Below are 21,500 nucleotides of genomic sequence, written 5' to 3'. Positions count from 1 at the left end.
ATTCAAATTTGAACTACATGTGCATGCTCCAGTGCATATAAATTGGCTGAAAAGTCAAATCTGTGTCCTTGGGTGCATGCTTAGGTCCCATGCAAGAAATGGGAATGAATTTCAAACACCAGGGCACCGTTGATTGCCGACAAAACATTGAGATGCCTGGTTTTTAAATTCTAGTAAATCTATGAAACATGTCTGAAATTCATGAAACATAGAACAAGAGGAGCGTTGTGTGATTTTTTGTGATTTTTCGGTGTTCGTTTGGACATTTTTATGCATTAACTGAGTTTTCAATGCATTTATGTGGATGATTCAAATTTGAACTACATGCACATGCTCCAGTGCATATAAATTGGTTGAAAAATCAAATCTGTGTCCTTGGGTGCATGCTTAGGTCCCATGCAAGAAATGGGAATGAATTTCAAACACCAGGGCACCGTTGATTGCCTGCAAAACATTAAGATGCCTGGTTTTTAAATTCTAGTAAATCCAAAACCCGTCTGAAATTCATGAAACTTGGCATGCTATTATGGAGCGGCATCAACATGCCGTGGTAAAATTTTGTCCCATTTGGGGCCGGTTTGAGTATATGCTTCTCACAAACCAGAGCTTATCACAACAAGCATGATGGTTTTCTGTAGGGAACGTCCCACCTTTGGGGACGAAACGATATCCATTGCCTCTTATCGCTTTCAAATTTTTCTCGTGTCAACATAGAACAACATGACTGTTGTGTGATTTTTTGTGATTTTTCAGGGTTCGTTTGGACATTTGTATGCATTAACTAAGTTTTCAATGCATTTATGTGCATAATTCAAATTTGAACTACATGCACATGCTCCAGTGCATATAAATTGGTTGAAAAATCAAATCTGTGTCCTTGGGTGCATGCTTAGGTCCCATGCAAGAAATGGGAATGAATTTCAAACACCAGGTCACCGTGGATTGCCGGCAAAACATTGAGATGCCTCGTTTTTCAATTCTAGTAAATCCAAAACCCGTCTGAAATTCATGAAACTTGGCATGCTATCATGGAGCGGCATCAACATGCTGTGGTAAATTTTTTGTCCCATTTGGGGCAGGATTGGGTATATGCTTCTCACAAACCGGAGCTTCTCACAACAAGCATGATGGTTTTTGGTAGGGAACGTCCCACCTTTGGGGACGAAATGATATCCACTGCCTCTTATTGCTTCCAAATTTTTTCTCGTGTCAACATAGAACAAAAGGAGTGTTGTGTGATTTTTTATGATTTTTCGGGGTTCGTTTGGACATTTTTATGCATTAACTGAGTTTTCAATGCATTTATGTGCATAATTCAAATTTGAACTACATGCACATGCTCCAGTGCATATAAATTGGTTGAAAAATCAAATCTCTGTCCTTGGGTGCATGCTTAGGTCCGATGCAAGAAATGGGAATGGATTTCAAACACCAGGGCACCGTTGATTGCCGGCAAAACATTGAGATGCTTCGTTTTTAAATTCTACTAAATCCAAACTCATCTGAAATTCATGAAACTTGGCATGCTTTCATGGAGCGGCATCAACATGCGGTGGTAAATTTTTTTCCCATTTGGGGCAGGTTTGGGTATATGCTTCTCACAAACCAGAGCTTCTCACAACGAGCATCATGGTTTCGGTAGGGAACGTCCCACCTGTGGGGACGAAACGATATCCACTACCTCTTATTGCTTCCAAATTTTTTCTCGTGTCAACATAGAACAACAGGAGTGTTGTGTCAATTTTTGTGATTTTTCGGGGTTCGTTTGGACATTTGTATGCACTAACTGAGTTTTCAATGCATTGATGTGCATAATTCAAATTTGAACTACATGCACATGCTCCAATGCATATAAATTGGTTGAAAAATCAAATCTGTGTCCTTGGGTGCATGCTTAGGTCCCATGCAAGAAATGGGAATGAATTTCAAACACCAGGGCACCGTTGATTGCCGGCAAAACATTGGGATGCCTGGTTTTTAAATTCTAGTGAATCCAAAACTCGTCTGAAATTCATGAAACTTGGCATGCTATCATGGAATGGCACCCGCCATGTTGTGGTATTTTTCGTGTCCATTTTGAGAGAGGGCGCACTCGAATAATGACAGGTAACAAAGGCATTTTGAAAAAATAGCTGCCATTTTAATATCTCAAACGTTTGTATAATTCAAACCGTGTGCGTTTTGTTAACCATTCACGTGACGCCACATGTCTTGGTTTTAATGGCTGTAGGAGGTGTCATGCGGATAGGTGCTTGACCTTGACTGAACGGGAGGCGTGCGAGCGCCGTCCGGTGCGCAGGCTAACCGAGAGGCGTGCAAGCTGTCCTCAAATGCGCAGGCTCACCAAGAAGCGTGTGAGCTGTACGCTATGCAGGCTCACTGGGAAGCGAGCCCTTTGACTTCCATGGCCGCCCGCCTTGCTCGCATCCTCTCCATTAATGGCGCCCAAGCCGCAGTTTAATTCGCTTTTTAAATATAAAACAATCATGACAAACATTTTAGTTAGAAACCCATATGCAAACAAACAGCTTCCCTAGGAAGCCAAATGAAAATGTGCCGAGCAGGATTTCTGCTGCTCTTGATCGCAAACGTTTTAGATAGAACACCCGTACGCAAAGTGAGAGAAGTGCAGGATTTGTGCATCCCTTCAATGCAAACGGTTGTTTTGGATGACCCATGTGCAACCATGTACAAACAATTTGGTAAGATTTGTCAGTCCTTGTAACACTGCAATTTGTCAAAATATGAAGCTAAAAATCACTATCAGTATCTAATTTTTGCAACTAAAATTCAGTAATTAAGCATAGATTTCATTCATAGATTAAGCAGTGATTCTTAATTTATAGAAACAGTTCAACTCGACAGCTGAACCGACCAAACTTTTCCCCAATTGTTGCCAACCACGTACTGAATTAGCTAGTTCAACTATATATACTAGCTAATTTTAAGTACGTTGTACAGTTCCACCACATCTATAGTCAGATGAACTGAACAAAATAGCCCCTAAATACTACTACTACTACTACTGCGGAGGGGAATTGTATTACTTCCGGACGCCTCTCCTCTGCCGAGCGCGCTCAGTAAGAGGCGGAGGAGGAGGAGCCTACTGACGAGCTGGGCAACTGCAATACGGTGCCTGCCGCTGTTGCAGCTTCAGCGACGCTCACCTCGAACGCCCTCTGCCGCTCTAGACAACCCCTCTCGAAGCGGTGGTTCTCCTCATAGATCTCCTGATTCCTCGCCTCTGAGGTGGCGTGTGCCGCGGCCACGGCGGCGGTAAGGCTCTTTGCATGCTCGACGAGGTGCTCCTCCTCCTCTCACAGGAACTTGGTGTAGCACGCAAGGTCGCTAGGCATGTGTGGGCATCCACCTCCGCCTCCGGCCTTCGGGCGGCGGTGGCGGAGCGGGTGATGACCCTGGTGGTCTACGATGGGCTGGCGGCCATGGCGACCGACGATGGGGTGGCGGCCACGACCACCACCTCCCGCCTTCGGGCTGCGGTGGCGGAGCGGGTGATGGCCACAGTGGCCGGCAGTGGGGTGGAGGCCACGACGGCCACCTCCCGCCTTTGGGCCGCGGTGGCGGAGCGCCCGCTGGCCCTAGCTTTTGACGGTGGTGTGGCGGCAACGGCGGCCGGCAACAGCTGCCGACGGGCACCGGCGGCGGAGCGTGTGGTGGGTGTTCCGCGCACACCCAACAGGGACGCCACGCGCACTACACTACGCCGGGGATTGTGCCGCCGCCACGGTGTAACCTCCCAGCTGGAGCTGTCCTCTGATGATGGCGGAGTGGCCGAGAGACGACGACGGACCGGTGGCATTGGGGATTGTGGGAGAAGCAGACGAGATAAGCTACAGGGAGGGAGGGGAAAATGCGACGCAGGACTCACCGACCATGAGGGTTTATATAGCAGGCCGTCAAGCATTGGGATTTTGGGGGATTTCACCGAGTCGGGTGGGAACCTTGCGCGGGAACCTGCGAGGTTGCACGGGAACGGGCTCACCGACGATTCTTTGGCGCCACCGTTTGGCCAAAAGAGCGCCCCCGCGCGCTGCGCAAGCTTGAGCTGTAAGCCGTCTGCGGCAGCGGGGTGACAAGACGTGCGAGAGGAGGAAGAAAGGCCACGCACACATACGGTTAATAAAAAAACGTTTGTGATTTAATTACCTACTATACCACCGTCCTAGTTTATAAGTATGATTTAACTAATAAACTATGAATGCATGTCGCCAAATATTATATAGTTGGATTTGTATTTGAATATAGTTTCCAATTATATAATTTTTAAAACATGCATTAACATTTTGTTGGTTAAATTTGAGGGCAAAGTATGGCACAGAATATAAAGGATACTATAGACTAGACAGAGGTGGTAGCACACGGCCGCTCTCTACGCAGCGATGCAACTGTCGGTCGGCTTGTAGGCGACCATTTCCTGCCTGTTCAACTGCTCTATGTGTGTGGTTGCTTGCGGTTCAGGCGGCTACGGCGCGCTCTGCTCACGTCCCGCCGCACGCGCTCTACTCTTGCGTCCCTCCGGGTGCTCTACCCTCATCCCTCCACGCGCGCTGCCAGTGTTTGGGGCCGGCGCACGATCACGCATGTTCGCGTGCAAGCGGTTGCGTCGGGCGCGGTGCGACGATGCAGTTACCTGCTGTAAAAACTGCCATGCGGACGCGTCGAGAATCCATGCCGCCCGACCTCCTTTTATTCCTGCGGCCATTTACCTTCATCTCTCATCTCACACGACACAATAAGCACACCCACGAGGACACATACAGAGAGGACATCTAGCGGTTCCAATGGCACTCCCCGTGGCTCCAATGGGGCTCCCTGCGGCCGACGACGACAACGGCGGGCAGTTCAGCACGCATCACATAGTGGACACCCACGTGAGGGGGAAGGCCCTCTCGGTGGTGTACACGAACGATCTAGTCTCGGTGGAGAGCTCCATCCAAACTATGGAGCAGTTCCTTGCTGAGGATAAGTACCGAGTGGTCGGCTTCGACCTCGAGTATACCAGCGGTCGTGCCAGGCATGATCAGAAGGTTGCCGTCGCCCAGTTGTGCATGCGACATGACGTCCTCGTCTACCACTACCACCTTGCCACAAGGCCTTGCGAGCGTTTCTCCAGGTTTATCAACAACTCCGACTATAGTTTCACTATGGTGGACACCACCAACGATCTAAAAGCGCTCAAGGTTTTGGACTTGAAATGCCCGAATCTTGTAAACATCCAAAGCCACTACAAGGTCTGAGGTAGCGAAAAAAACAAACTGAACTCCCTGGTTGACCTCGCCTCGGCCATCATCGACCCCTACTACATGAAGATGAAGAATGAGAGCAATAAGGACAGGAACGCCTAGCACAGTGTGTGGCATAAGAGACTGGACGAACAACATGTCAAGTATGCGGCCATGGATGCGTACACAAGCTACGAGATGTGCAGGCGGATCATTGACATGAGGAACTGTCTTCTTCCTGACCCAGACGAGGGATCGAGCCACATAGCAGTGGTGGGAGCATGACAAGAAGTAGATGACTAGACGATCGTTTCTCCTACTTTAGAATGCATGCAATTGTTTATTGAGGTGTGTGCGAATAATCTGTATAGTCACTTATGTAATTGGATGTTTATTTCAGTTATATATATACATGTTATTCTACTGTAGACAGAGCAAATCACACGGCTTATTAGCAGCAATCGTCTGTGTTATTATCGGTCTACACACACATTTCTGATTACGGACCTGTTTGCCGCGTATCACACACACCTTGATCTGGCTGCCTGTTTCTTTTGTGTTGCCTAATCACAAACAGTTCATACGAGTGAACCGTATGCTCTATATCGCACACGCCTTCATCAGGCTGCCCATTTCTTTTGTTCCTCCTCATCGCAAATAGTTCATTGAGCTGAACCGTATGCCCTGCATCACACACAGAACTAAAATCTGAACCGTGTTTGATAGCTCTGCCATCGCAAACGTTTTGCACCTTTTTTGACAGTTCTTTTACACCATCGTTTGCGATTATGGCATCACACACAGTTTTGTCGAAGGGTCTCTGATCATAGTGTCGCATTTGGACCATCCTACAGTAGTGTACCTCTACCAGACACTACCTTCCTTGGAACTCCATGTAGACAAACAATTTTAGACATATAAATCTTTGCTAGCTGAGCACTGGTATAAGCAGTCTTTACCTAGAAGAACTGAACAACTTTAGTCAAACGATCAACAACTGCCCAAATAGAATCATAACCTGACCGATTCCTGGGTAGATCTGTAATAAAATCCATACCAATCTCATCCCACTCCCAATCAGGTATAGATAATGGCTATAACAAACCTGCTGGTCTCTAATGTTCGGCTTTGACTCTCTAGCACACATCACATGTTGCAATATATCCTGCAATTTCCCTCTTTAGTCTAGGCCACCAAAATCTTTCCCTCAAATCCAAATACATCTTAGTATTACCTGGGTGAATAGAATAAGGTGAATCATGCGCCTCATGAAGAATCAACTTCCTGATATCTACATCTTGAGGTACACAAATATGCTTCTCAAACCATATCGCCCCATGTTCATCCTCATGGAAACCTTCTGCCTTACCTTCAGTCATATTCTCTTTTATCACAACAATCTTCTTATCACCCTTTTGAGCTTCTCTGATCCTATCAAGCAAGGTAGGCTTTACCTCCAGTGTTGCCAAATATCCCTTAGGAACCATCAACAACCTGAGATTCCTGAACTGTTCACATAACTCTGGTGGCATATCATCAATAACAATTGCATTAGCATGGCTCCTACAACTCAATGCATCAGCAACAACATTAGCCTTACTAGGATGATACTGCACATTCAAATCATAATCCTTAATAAGCTCCAACCATCTCCTCCACCTGAGGTTCAAATCCTTCTGAGTAAAAATATGCTTCAAGCTCTTATGATCAGTAAATATATCACAATGATTACCAACAAGATAATGCCTCCAAGTTTTCAATGCATGCACAACTGAGGCTAGTTTCAAATCATGTGTAGGATAATTATGCTCATGATTCTTAATCTGGCGTGAAGCATATGAAACAACTTTACCTTCCTGCATCAAAACACTCCCAAGTCCTTGACGAGAAGCATCACAATATACCCGGAAGTCCTTATGTATATCCGTTAGAGTTAAGACTAGTGTTGTAACCAAACACTGCTTCAACTCCTGAAAGATGGCTTCACATATCAGTCCAAACAAATTTCTTCTCCTTCTTCAACAATTCAGTCATAGGCTTTGCAATCTTGGAAAAGTTCTCAATGGACCTCCTGTAATAACCTGCAAGGTCCAAAAAGCTGTGAATCTCTCCAACTGACATGGGTGACTCCCACTCTGTAACTGCAAGAACCTTAGATGGATCAACTGCAACTCCATTACCTGATACAACATGTCCAAGGAATGCTACCTCATCCAGCCAGAACTCACATTTGCTGAACTTGGGCATACAACTGATGTTCCCTCAATTTCTCCAATACCAAACGCAGATGCACCTCATGCTCTTGCTTATTCTTGGAGAACACCAATATATCATCAATGAAAACAACCACAAATTTATCCAAGAACTCCATAAAAACCTTGTTCATCATATGCATGAAGAATGCAGGGGCATTAGTCAATCCAAATGGCATAACAGTATATTCATACAACCCATACCTCGTGGTAAAAGCAGTCTTTGGAATATCTTGTTCACAAATCTTTAATTGATGATAACCAGAACGAAGATCAATCTTTGAAAACATAGTAGCTCCCTCCAACTGGTCAAATAGATCATTTATCATAGGCGAAGGATACTTATTCTTCATGGTTACCTCATTTAGAGAATGATAATCAACACACATCCTCAAGGTCCCATCCTTCTTCTCCACAAACAAAACTGGAGCTCCCCAAGGTGATGAACTTGGGCGAATAAATACCTGTGCCTGCAATTCTCTTATCTGCTCCTTTAGTTCCTCTAACTCATGAGGATGCATTCTATACGGTCTCTTTGCAATTGGTCTAGTGCCTGGTATTAAATCAATAAGAAACTCAATATCTCTATCTGGTGGCATACCTGGCAACTCCTCTAGAAACACACCTGGATAATCCCTCACAACCGGCACCTCTTCCAGGCTACCCCCCTTAAGAGAGTTCACCTATACTTGATTACGCTTATACTTACATACATATTTGATCCTCTTCCCTCCCGGTGCACCGAGAGTAATAGATCGACTGGCACAATCAATACGACATTTATATAACTACAACCAATCCATGCCCAAAATAATATCCAGACCTCATGACTTCAATATAATCAAATCTATAGGAAACTCATGCTTCCCAATAGACAAGGTCAACTGATGATAACCAACAACAGCTATCATCTCAGCTCCTAGGGAACTCACTCTAATAGGCATACTAAGAGTTTTGGTTGGCAAGAATAGATAAGTTATAGATATAATAGGGCTAAAGACTATATATATAAATATATTCTACCATATGCATAATATGATCAAGGCTATATATAAGGCAACAAAACACAACAACGAATAACACCAACAAGCAAACAACAAACAATAAGATAATATTATATATATAGTCGAATAATTTCGACAAGATGTAATTTAACAAACAAACTACCAATCAAGCAAACAACCTAGTATCATCATACCACAAAACTGGGCATAATCAGATACGCTAACAAGATAACATTGCAATATAAAACAAGTATGAATGGTGGTCTCAACACTAGTTCCTACTTAACGGTTCAAGATACTTGAGGGGGTTAACTAATAAACAGTAAGAAGTATAGACAGTTCTATAAAATAAATTTCACTCCTATGGCTTTTCTAATCCATTTTCTAGGGTCACGTCCTACAGTCAACACACTGCTCTGATACCATCTGTAACGACCAAACCTGGAAGGATTTGCGTCTCTGTGCTTACTGTGCTAGTCCCTGGATCGAGTCGCTAGCACACATAGTATAGATGAATACAAGAGTAACAAGTGCATCATTTATTACAACCTATGATCCAGAATGTATAAAATAAAACAATATGCATAGCACATGGCTAGCTTTATTGAATCAAACAGCAGAAAGTAGCAGAAAATAACGTTGAGTCCCATCATAGCCCACTGGCGATGCTGAGTGCAGACTCGCGACCCTAACAGTACCTTACTCTTTGTCTGAATATCCTGCAACATGAGAGTTGCAGCCATATAGGTCAATACTTTGAATGTATTGGCAAGTTACACAGGAGTAGTAATAAAGCAGACCTACATGTATATGAATAGTACAACAAAATGAAGGCTTGGGGTTTATTTTGCAGAAAGCTGATTTTGTCCTCATAACTACCTAAAAGTCAAATTTAATTAAATTTTGTTACTACAATTAAATACACAAGGTTGAATTGGCAAGTCCAACTACAACCCACCCATTATTAAGTCCCCCAACAAATTTATTAAGTGTCACATCTGCCAAGATCATCCAACAACTGCAATGGCATAGTCACTCGAATTTGTCCATAACCGGGAACACGGCTAATCATGATTGGTTTTAATGCTCTTCAGAGTTTTGCACACTTTACCCACTAGGCTCAACCGAAAGATTGAGACGAAGTCTTTCAGAGCTAGTCACCTCCACCCACCGGCAACCGGTACACCTACTCATATCTACATCTGCTAGCTTGCCTGGGCGAGGTTCCCACAACCTACTCAACTAAGCCAGAGCCCATTTAGCTAGTGTTGCACATGGAAGCTACTAGTCACTAAGTCTGTCTGATTTTTTTGTACCTGGGCGGTAGTCCACTTACATTCAGAGGGTATAAACCATGATGTTGTTGAAACCACCCAACAATACCAATTCCGCCCACAGGTGAATTAAATCTTTAATTACTACTCAACTTGATTATATATATAATCCTCACATAAACTCAATGTATACACAAACCAACCCTGTCTAATAGCATAACAAAGCTACAACTACCATGATATGCATTGACGGGAGATAGCTCAACAACATAGCAGAAATATATAGTATTCCTATAGATGCATAAATTTATATTGTGATATTGTCGGATTGCGGGTTCCGACAAACCCTTGAGGTTCGAACACTGGGGTGTGCACGAAGATCTCTCCCTAGCTCGCTCTCGCAATGATATCAAGGACTAGCTCGCCGAACCCAAGGAACAAGAGACACGAGAGTTTATACTGGTTCGGGCCACCGTTGTGGTGTAATACCCTACTCCAATGTGGTGTGGTGGATTGCCTTGTGGGCTAAGGATGAACTAGTGTAGTGGATGAATAGCCTCTCGAGGAGAGGTGTTCTTGAGCTCGATGAGTTGGTGTGCTTGAGGATGGTCCGAATGATCCGTCCTTTGCTATGGTGATGGCTAGCCCTATTTATAGAGGCCCTGGTCCTCTTCCCAAATGTTTAGGCGGGAAGGGATCCCTCAACGGCCAATTTCGAAGGGAGACAACTAGTACAAGTTATCCTGACAAAAGGTGGTCTTCGCTTGCCAAAGGCTATGGTGGTAACCCCGACGTGGGCTCCGCGGTGACCTTCGTCCTGCCATCCTGATGGTCTTGGTCTTGTTGCACCGATAGGGAAACCTTTGCCTGATGCCTCAGGACTCCTCGCCTACGCCTGCTTCCTTAGCACCAAAGAGGAAACTGGCACTCTGCGCCCGCTGGTGCCCGCCTGGCTTCGGTCGTCATGGCTCACGTCTTGCGGACCTCGCGAGGTGCCCCTTGCATAGATATCTCCGCTCCTCGGGAGCCAGCCTAGCGAGGCCGCCCCAGAGGAGGTCTTGGTGTCGTCCACCTCGCGAGGCTTGGCCCCTCACGAGGGTCTTGAGTGGTTGCTGATGAAGATGGGCCGTACCAGGCCGTTGGTGGAGCCACGCCCTGGGCCGCAGGCAAGCAAGTCTGGGTACCCCCGTTCCCAGGACGCCGACAGTAGCCCCCGGGCCCAAGGCGCGCTCGGGCATGGCTTCGAGGCGAAGCTAAAGGGAAAGTGCGGAGCGCCACGGCCCCAAACTACTGTGGCCTCGATTGACGCATGGCAATTTATAGGTCGTGGGCATCTCTGCTTCCCCACGCTGCCTCGGCAACTACCCGACTTGACGAGACCCTGCTGCATGCAGAAGAAAACCATCATTACCTTAGATCATGGAGGTCGGCGGTTGGACTCCCTCTGGCTATAAATGAGGAGTGGGGCAGAGCCCCCGCTGCTCATCCTCTCCTCCACTCCGGTTGCTTCTTCTTCTTCCTCTTTGCTCCTCCATCCTGTTGCGACACCCATGGCACCGACGAAGAGATTCACGACCGCTGAGAAGGGAAGACGCGCCAGGAGGGGCCTGACTCACCACCGCCCAAGCGGGGTCGTGGTCGCCCCCGCAAGTACATGGCGACCCCCGCTGTGGTCCCTCGTGGATGCAGACGAACTTCCTCGGGTCTAGCGCCGTTCCTGGCGGCCGCAGCGGTGTCTCCTCATGCGGCGGGAGCTGCCCGAGATGCGGCAGTCCCGTCCGCGAAGGGAGGCGCACCATGGTCGCCCGACCTCCCCGGCTGCGCTTCCACTCGGCGGAGGTGCTGCCGGAGTTTTTCGTGTGGTCGGAGAACCCGTCTGGCACCTGGCTTCAGCTTCCGCTCCTTTGCCAGCGAGCTTCCAGCCACGGGTCCTGGCGGCCTCTGGCTGCAAGCTGACGGCAACAGCAGCAAGGCTTCATGGGTCGCGGTGGAGGTCTCCGTCACGGGTAACGTAGCCCTAGCCCGTGGCTGGCAGATGTTTGCCCACGCGCGCGGCCTGGGTAGGCGGTTCACCCTCCACTTCAAGTACGACGAAGCCGCGACCCTCTTCATGAGGGTGTTCGGGGAAGACGGTCGCCGCGCCGGGTGCTGCCCTGAAGACATCAAGGGTGATGGAGTGCTCGGCCTTGGTGACGGCCATGCGGAGGACGAGGGCGGCCTTGCCCCTGATGACTGCCGTGGCTCGTTTGGCAACCACAGCTCCTCCTCCGACGAAAGCTCCAGCAGTGGTGGCTACGACCAGCCGCCACTTTGCCGGGCTCGCTTCGAGGACGGTGGCAGGTCGTCCCGTTGCCGCGCACCAGTGAAGCGCGAGGAGGGCTCCGGCTGAGTCTGGGGGGCCGATCCTCGTGAGCATCCGCGCCGTAGGGGCCGCTTTTGCATGTCCTTTCCTTTCCTCCTGCATTTACAAGAAACAAGTATGGGGCCCCGCGAGGGCGTGTAATGAACCGTAGTGCTTATGCTGCTTTGTGCTATGTTTATTGTTCCTGTGTTGTGTTATGGCGTTCGCTCCGGCAAACCCTTGAGGTTCGAACACTGGGGTGCGCACGAAGATCTCTCCCTAGCTCACTCTCGCAACAATCTCAAAGCCAAGCTCGCCGAACCCAAGGAACAAGTGACACAAGAGTTTATACTGGTTTGGGCCACCGTTGTGGTGTAATACCCTATTCCAGTGTGGTGTGGTGGCTTGCCTCGTGGGCTAAGGATGAACTAGTACAGTGGATGAACCACCTCCCGAGGAGAGGTGTTCTTGAGCTCGATGAGCTGGTGTGCTTGAGGATGGACTCAATGATCTGTCCTTCGCTATGGAGGTTGCTAGCCCTATTTATAGAGGCCCTGGTCCTCTTCCCAAATGTTTAGGCGGTAAAGGGATCCCACAATGACCAATTTCAAAGGGAGACAACTAATACAAGTTATCTTGACAAAAGGTGGTCTTCTCCTGCCAAAGGCTCTAGTGGTGACGCCGCTGTGGGCTCCGCGGTGACCTCCGTCCTGCTGGTCTTGGTCTTGTTGCACTGATATGGAAACCTTTGCCTGATGCCTCGGGTCTCATCGCCTACGCCTGCTTCCTTAGCACCAAAGAGGAAACTGGCACCATGCGCCCGCTGGTGCCCGCCTGGCCTTGGTTGTCATGGCTCACATCATGCAGACCTCGCGAGGTGCCCCTTGCATAGATATCTCTGCTCCTCGGGAGCTAGCCTAGCGAGGCCGCCCCAGAGGAGGTCTTGGTGTCGTCCGCCTCGCGAGGCTTGGCCCCTCGCGAGGGTCTTGAGTGGTTGCTAGTGAATATGGGCCGTACCAGGCTATTGGTGGAGCCATGCCCTGGGCCACAGGCAGGCAAGTCTGGGTACCCCCGTTCCCAGGAGGCCGACCGTAGCCCCCAGGCCTAAGGCGCGCTCAGATTCGAGGCGAAGCCAAAGGGCAAGTGCGGAGCGCCGCGGGCCCCAACCGCCTGCGGCCTTGATTGACGCGTGGCGATTGATAGGTCGTGGGTGTCTCCGCTTCCCCATGCTGCCTTGGCAACTGTCCTCGACTAGCAAAAGGCTGGCACGCGTCGCAAGGCTTTCATTGCCTTCCTTCTCCTTGTTCCAGATCCCCTTTCTCTTTCTTGCCCGAGAGACTCCAGATCCACATGAACCCTTCTTCGAGCTTGCAGCCAATGGCGTCTGACAAGGCGAAGGCCACTGACTCGCCTTCCTGGTACGAGCCCGCCTTGAGTGCGCCTAGCGTCTCAGAGAAGAACCTCGCCGCCACGCTCCTGATGACGGTGGACAACACCAACAAGGGGGGAAAGACCACGATTCGGGCCGGCTCCGATGAGGCGGAGCCCTCGGGCAGTAACTTCTACCCATTCTTCATGAATAGCATTGTTGCAGGACTAGTCCAAGGCACACTCAGACTTGGCTTCAAGGCGAAGCCAAAGGGCAAGTGCGGAGCGCCGCGGGACCCAACCGCCTGTGGCCTCGATTGACGCGTGGTGATTGATAGGTCGTGGGCGTCTCCGCTTCCCCACGCTGCCTCGGCAACTGCTCGACTTGACGAGACCCTGCTGCATGCAGAAGAAAACCATAATTACCTTAGATTGTGGAGGCCGGCGGTTGGCCTCCCTCTGGCTATAAATGAGGAGTGAGGAGCCCCCACTGCTCATCATCTCCTCCACTCTGTTTGCTTCTTCTTCCTCCTCTTTGCTCCACAGTCCTGCTGCGACACCCATGGCATCGACGAAGAGATTCACGGCCACGGAGAAGGGGAAGGCGTGCCAGGAGGGGCCTGACTCACCACCGCCCAAGCGGGGTCATGGTCGCCCCCGCAAGCACGCAGTGACCCCCGCTGTGGTCCCTCGTGAGCGCGGACAAACTTCCTCGGGGTCCGGCGCCGTTCCTGGCGGCCGTAGCGGGAGCCGCCCGAGATGCGACAATCCCGTCCATGAAGGGAGGTGCGCCATGGTTGCCCGACCTCCCCGGCCGCGCTTCCACTCGGTGAAGGTGCTGCAGAGTTTGTCATGTGGTCAGAGAACCCGACTTGCACATGGCTTCAGCTTTCGTGCTCCTTTGCCGGTGAGCTGCCGGCCACGGGTCCTAGCGGCTGCTGTAGCAAGGCTTCATGGGTTGCGGTGGAGGTCTCTGTCACGGGTAACATAGCCCTAGACCATGGCTGGCACGTTTGCCCGCGCGCGTGGCCTGGGCAGGCGGTGCACCCTCCACTTCAAGTACGATGGAGCCGTGACCCTATTCGTGAGGGTGTTCGGGGAAGATGGTCGCCACGCCGGGTGCTTCCTTGAAGACAGCGAGGGTGACGGAGTGCTCGGCCTTGGAGATGGCCGTGACAAGGATGAGGGCGGCCTTGCCCTCGGCGACGGCCGCGGCTCGTTTGGCAACGACAGCTCCTCCTCCGATGAAAGCTCCAGCAGTGGTGGCTACGACCAGCTGCCACGTCATTGGGCTCGCTTCGAGGACGGTGACGGGTCGTCCCGTCGCCGCGCCCCGGTGAAGCGCGAGGAGGGCTTTGGCTGAGTCCGAGGGGTCGATCCTCGTGAGCATCCGCGCTGTAGGGGCCGCTTTTGCCTGTCCTTTCCTTTCCTCCTGCATCTACGAGAAACAAGTCTGGGGCCCTGCGAGGGTGTGTAATGAACCGTAGTGCTTATGCTGCTATGTGCTATGTTTATTATTCCTGTGTTGTGTTATGGTGTTCACGCCTCATGTAAGCGTAGATGGGTAACTTAGCTGGATACGCCCAGGGTAGCTTCCTGTCTCGTGAGGGCACGCCCCCTGGCACCTGGTGAGCCCTCCTTGTTGCTGGCTCAGGAGCTGTTGTCCTCGGGAGGCGTCATAGAGCTACATAAATTTTTAGGACGTCCGTCGGGTTCCTTGTCCTTCCTCACGCGAGGCCTCATGATCATGGCCTAGCACACCACGTCGTGGTACCCGTGGGGCACAGACTTAGGGGTGGGGGCGCCAACCGCGAGCTCAATAGAGGGTGCCTCATGAGGGTCAGGGGAGCCGAAGCTCTGGAGAGACAGGGCTTTGGAAAGGCGTGCCCGTGGCTTAGGTTAGCCGAGCGCACGCACACACCTGCCTAGCCCCCGCGCGAGGCACGCGAGGGAGAGCGTCGGGCAACTGCCGCCCTCCCTGGTGCAAAACAAAGAACCGAGCGAGGATGTAGAGAAAAGAAAGGGTTTAATCGAGCAATCGAGAAACGCCAGAACTCCAAATTCCATAAAAAGGGGTGCAAACCAACTACAGAAAGCAAATGAACAGCCGCGTCGGGCACCTAGTCTAGTCTTCTCATCAGTGTGGAGCTAAGTGCTGCCACTAGGACGTGGGAGGGAGCCCCCGAGGCCCGAGGGTGGCACTCCAGACACTCCAGGGCGTGTATAGCCCCACTCATTATTACATGAGAGTGTCACGAGTGGAGACCTTCACAGACACCGGGCCTTGCTTCATGCTTAGAACTTCCGGAGGTGCTGGATGTTCCAGGCTTCTGGATGGGGGTCCAGTTCTGCGTCTCCAGGCGCACGGCGCCAGGCCTAGAGATGCGGGCAATCCTAAACGGGCCCTCCCACATGGGAGAGAGCTTATGAAACCCTTCCATGGAGAGCACCCACCTCAGGACGAGATCGCCCACCTCGAGCATCCTGGAGCGGACGCTGCGGCAGTGGTACCGTTGCGGCACCTGCTAGTATCTTGCCGCCCAGAGCGAGGCTTGATAGCGGCGCTCCTCCCCCAGCATGAGGTCCATCCCCCGCATGGCGTCCTGACGTGCCTCATCGAATTCTAGGACCCGAGCGGAGTGATGCTTGACCTTGTGAGGGAGAACCGCTTCTGCTCCGTAGACGAGGAAGAACGGGGTCTCGCATGTTGGCTTGGTGGCGGCGGTGCGGATGGACCACAACACAGATTGGAGCTCGTGGTGCCAGCCCCTGCCACAGGCCTCGAGCTTCTTCTTGAAGGTCCTAGTCTTGAGGCCTCTCAAGACCTCCGCGTTGGCACGCTCAGCTTGGCCATTGCTCCTGGGGTGTGCCACCGAAGCGTAGCAGATCTGCGTCCAAGGTTAGCATAATATGTCTTGAAGAGATTGCTAGTGAACTGTGAGCCGTTGTCAGTGTTGATGCGGTTAGGGACCCCAAACCGGCTCACGGGGCCCTTGATGAACTAAACTACCGACCCAGCTGGGATGGTGCGGACGGTTTCCACCTCTGCCCAATTGGTGAACTTGTCGATGGCGACGTAGAGGTAGCGGTAGCCCCCGAGCACTCGAGGGAACCGACCCAGGATATCCAGCCCCCAGACCGCGAGCGGCCACGTGAGTGGGATAGTCTGGAGGCCCTGGGCCGGCTAGTGGATTTGCTTGGCATGGAACTGGCAGGCCTCGCAGGACCTTACCAGCTCGGTTGCGTCGTTGAGTGCCGTGGGCCAATAGAACCCGCTGCAGAATGCCCTGCCAACTAGGGTGCGCGATGACGAGTGATGCCCGCAGTCCCCGCTGTGTATGTAAGCTAGCATCTCGCTCCCCTGCTTCCTGGAGATGCATCGCAAAGAAACATCGTTTGGTCGTTTTCTGTGCAACTCACCGTCCTGGATGCAATATGATGTAGCCTGCCGGGCCACACGCTCCGCGTCCTCCTCTTTCTCCGGCAGTGTCCCCCACAGCAGGTACGCCTTGAATTCTTCAGTCCAGCACCCCTCCCGAGTCTCAAGCGCAAGGAGCAGGCATGCTCCTGAGGTCGGGCCGCAGGCGGGAGCTCCTGAGGCTGGTGGTGGGGGGAGCTCCTCCTGAGGTGGCGTAGGCTCCGCAACCGGTGGGGCCACTGAAGGCTTAAAGAGCCACCCCTTGAAGACGCCAGGCTCCTGGGGCTGTCGCCTTGACGCCCTCTTGGTGATATCATCCACTTCCTTGTTTGTGCCGCGGGGCACATGCTGCAGTTCTAGGCCCAAGAATTGCTTCTCCATTTTGCGTACCTCCGCGCGGTATGCCTCCATGTGCTTTTCCTTTGGTTCATACACCTTGTTGGAGAAGTTGAGAAGGAGCTGGGAGTCTCCCTTGATGGTGAGGTGCTTCACCTCAAGGCCGCCGCAGCCTTGAGGCCGGCGATCAAACCTTCGTACTCCGCGATGTTGTTGGAGACCTTCTCACCCCGCTGGAAGCAGAGTTGCATGGCGTAGTAGAGTTTGTCTTGGGTGGGTGAGATGAGCAGGGCTCCAGCCCCCGTGCCCTAGCGTGCGAAAGCACCATCGAAGTACATGACCTAGCCATCTGGCGCTTCACTTCCTGGCGAGAGGGATCGGTTCTAGCCTGCTTCAGGTTCTGGAGCGTCGGTCCATTCTGCCATGAAGTCGGTGAGGGCAGCCCCTTGATGACCCTGGTTGTGCTGAACTCCAACTGAAACGCCTGCAGCTCGATGTTCCACTCGGCGACTCTTCCCGTTGCGTTGGGGCTCCGGAGCACCCTCTCCAGTGGGTAGGCCGAGACGACCTTAATTGGGTGGCCTTAGAAATAATGACGTAGCTTGCCTGAGGCCACCAGGAGCGCGAGCAGAAGCTTCTGTGGCATGGGGTATTGTGCCCTTGCGTCTCGTAGTACCGTGCTAATGAAGTAGACCGGGTGCTTGACGAGGGCAGGAGCATCGGTGGAGCCTGTCGCCTCCGGAGGTCGTGGTGCCTCCTGAGGCAGGGACCTCAGGAGCTCGGTTGCCCACTATAGCCTCCGCAGGCCCGGAGACGCCGTCTTGTGGGGTCTGATCGTCCGCGGGCGTCGTCATGGCTTTAGTGGCGCCGTCTTGGCGCTGCACCGTCCCGGCTGAAGGTGCAACATTACGTGGCACATCCTTGGCCTGGCACTCCTCCTGGATAGCCACCAATGCCGCACTGGCTGAGTGGGGCGTGGCCTCCAGGTAGAGCACTAGGGGCTCGAGGGGTCGAGGCATGACCATCACCGGAGGGCTGGTCAAATATCTCTTGAGGTCTCGAAACGCTAGGTTGGCCTCTAGGGTCCACTCGAACGGGCCCTTCTTCTTCGTCAACTTAAAAAATGGCAGGGCGCGTTCTCCCAGCTTGGAGATGAAGCGCCCCAACGAGGTCATGCAGCCCGCGAGCTTCTGCATTTCCTTGAGAGTTTGGGACAGGCTCATGTCCTCTAACGCCTTAACCTTCTCCGGGTTTGCCTCGATCCCCCTATGCGACATAAGGAAACCCAGCAGCTTGCTCGAAGGGACACCAAACACGCACTTCTATGGATTGAGCCGCAGGTCCACCTGGCGTAGGCTGGCAAAAGTCTCCTCCAAGTCTTGTATGAGGGTCCTCGCCTCCCGAGATTTTACCATGATGTCGTCAACGTAGGCCTCAGCGTTCCTCCCGAGCTGCTGGCCCAGGGCGATGTGCATCAGCCACTGGAAGGTTGCCCCAGCATTGTGCAGTCCGAACGGCATGCAGGTGTAGCAGTATACCCTGCACGGGGTCAGGAAGGTCGTCTTCTCCACGTCCTCCACCGCCATCTTGATCTGGTGATAACTTGAGAAGGCATCTAGAAAACACAACAGGTCGCACTCAGCGGTGGAGTCGATGGTCTGGTCGATGCGAGGAAGTGGGAACGGGTCTTGAGGGCAGGCTTTGTTGAGGTTGGTGAAGTCGACGCACATACATTCCTTCCCGCCTTTCTTGGGCACAACAACGGGGTTCGCCAGCTACTCTGGGTACTGGACCTCGTGGATGACACCCGCAGCTTGTAGCTTGTGGGTTTCCTGGACGATGAAGGACTGCTTCTCCGTGGGTTGTCGTCGCGCCTTCTGCTTCACAGGGCGCACATTGGGGCACACCCTTAAGTGATGCTCGATTACCCCCCTTGAGACCCTGTGTTGAGGAACGTGGTAATTTAAAAAAATTTCCTACGCACACACAGGATCATGGTGATGCATAGCAACGAGAGGGGAGAGTGTGTCCACATACCCTCGTAGACCGAAAGCGGAAGTGTTAGCACAACGCGGTTGATGTAGTCATACGTCTTCACGATCTGACCGATCCAAGTACTGAATGTACGACACCTCCGAGTTCAGCACACGTTCAGCTCGATGACGTCCCACGAACTCCGATCCAGCAGAGCTTCGAGGGAGAGTTCCGTCAGCACGACTGCGTGATGACGGTGATGATGATGCTACCGATGCAGGGCTTCGCCTAAGCACCGCTACGATATGATCGAGGTGGATTATGGTGGAGGGGGGCACCACACACGGCTGGGAGAGATCAACAGATCAACTTGTGTGTCTAGAGGTGCCTCCTGCCCTCGTATATAAAGGAGGGAGGGAGAGGACGACCCTAGAGGGGGCGCGCCAAGTGTGGGGAGTCCTACTAGGACTCCCAAGTCCTAGTAGGATCCCCTTTCCTTTTCGGAGTAGGAGAGAAGGAAAGAGGGGGAGAGGGAAAAGGAAAAAGGGGGCTGCACCCCTTGTCCAATTCGGACCAGAGGGGGGGTTCGTGCCTCCTTCCTTTTGGCCTCTCTCCTCTATTCCCGTATGGCCCAATAAGGCCCAATACTTTTCCCGGTGAATTCCCATAACTCCCCGGTACTCTGAAAATACCCGAATCACTCGGAACCTTTCCGATGTCCGAATATAGCCGTCCAATATATCGATCTTAACGTCTCGACAATTTCGAGACTCCTCGTCGTGTCCCCGATCTCATCCGGGACTCTGAACTACCTTCGGTACATCAGATCACATAAACTCATAATACAATCGTCACCGAAACTTTAATCGTGCGGACCCTACGGGTTCGAGAACTATGTAGACATGACCGAGACACGTCTCCGGCCAATAACCAATAGCGGAACCTAGATGCTCATATTGGCTCCCACATATTCTATGAAGATCTTTATCGGTCAAACCGCATAACAACACATGTTGTTCCCTTTGTCATCGGTATGTTACTTGCCCGAGATTCAATCGTCTGTATCTCAATACCTAGTTCAATCTCGTTACTGGCAAGTCTCTTTACTCGTTTTCTAATACATCACCCGGTAACTAACTCATTAGTTACAATGCTTGCAAGGCTTATAGTGATGTGCATTACCGAGTGGGCCCCGAGATACCTCTCCAACAATTGGAGTGACAAATCCTAATCTCGAAATACGCCAACCCAACAAGTACCTTTGGTGACACCTGTAGAGCACCTTTATAATCACCCAGTTACGTTGTGACGTTTGGTAGCACACAAAGTGTTCCTCCGGTAAACGGGAGTTGCATAATCTCATAGTCATAGGAACATGTATAAGTCATGAATAAAGCAATAGCAACATACTAAATGATCAAGTGCTAAGCTAACGGAATGGGTCAAGTCAATCACATCATTCTCCTAATGATGTGATCCCATTAATCAAATGACAACTCATGTCCATGGCTAGGAAACTCAACCATCTTCGATTAACGAGCTAGTCAAGTAGAGGCATACTAGTGACACTCTGTTTGTCTATGTATTCACACATGTATTATGTTTCTGGTTAATACAATTCTAGCATGAATAATAAACATTTATCATGAAATATGGAAATAAATAATAACTTTATTATTGCCTCTATGGCATATTTCCTTCAGTCTCCCACTTGCACTAGAGTTAATAATCTAGATCACATCGCCATGTGATTTAACATCAATAGTTTACATCACCATGTGATTAACACCCATAGTTCACATCGTCACGTGATCAACACCCAAAGGGTTTACTAGAGTCAATAATCTAGTTCACATCGCTATGTGATTAACATCCAAAGAGTACTAAGGTGTGATCATGTTTTGCTTGTGAGAGAAGTTTAGTCAACAGGCCTCCCACATTCAGATCCGTATGTATTTTGCAAATTTCTATGTCAACAATGCTCTGCACGGAGCTACTCGAGCTAATTGCTCCCACTTTCAATATGTATCTAGATCGATACTTAGAGTCATCCAGATCGGTGTCAAAGCTTGAATCGACGTAACTCTTTACGATGAACCTTTTGTCACCTCCATAATCGAGAAACATATCCTTATTTCACTAAGGATAATTTTGACCGCTGTCCAGTGATCTACTCCTAGATCACTATTGTACTCCCTTGCCAAAAACAGTGTAGGGTATACAATAGAACCTATGGCTGAGGCATAGGGAATGACTTTCATTCTCTTTCTATCTTCTGCCGTGGTCAGGC

Source organism: Triticum urartu, chromosome 3, assembly GCF_003073215.2.
Source record: "Triticum urartu cultivar G1812 chromosome 3, Tu2.1, whole genome shotgun sequence".
Lineage (NCBI taxonomy): Eukaryota > Viridiplantae > Streptophyta > Magnoliopsida > Poales > Poaceae > Triticum > Triticum urartu.
This window is presented reverse-complemented; position numbering follows the sequence as displayed.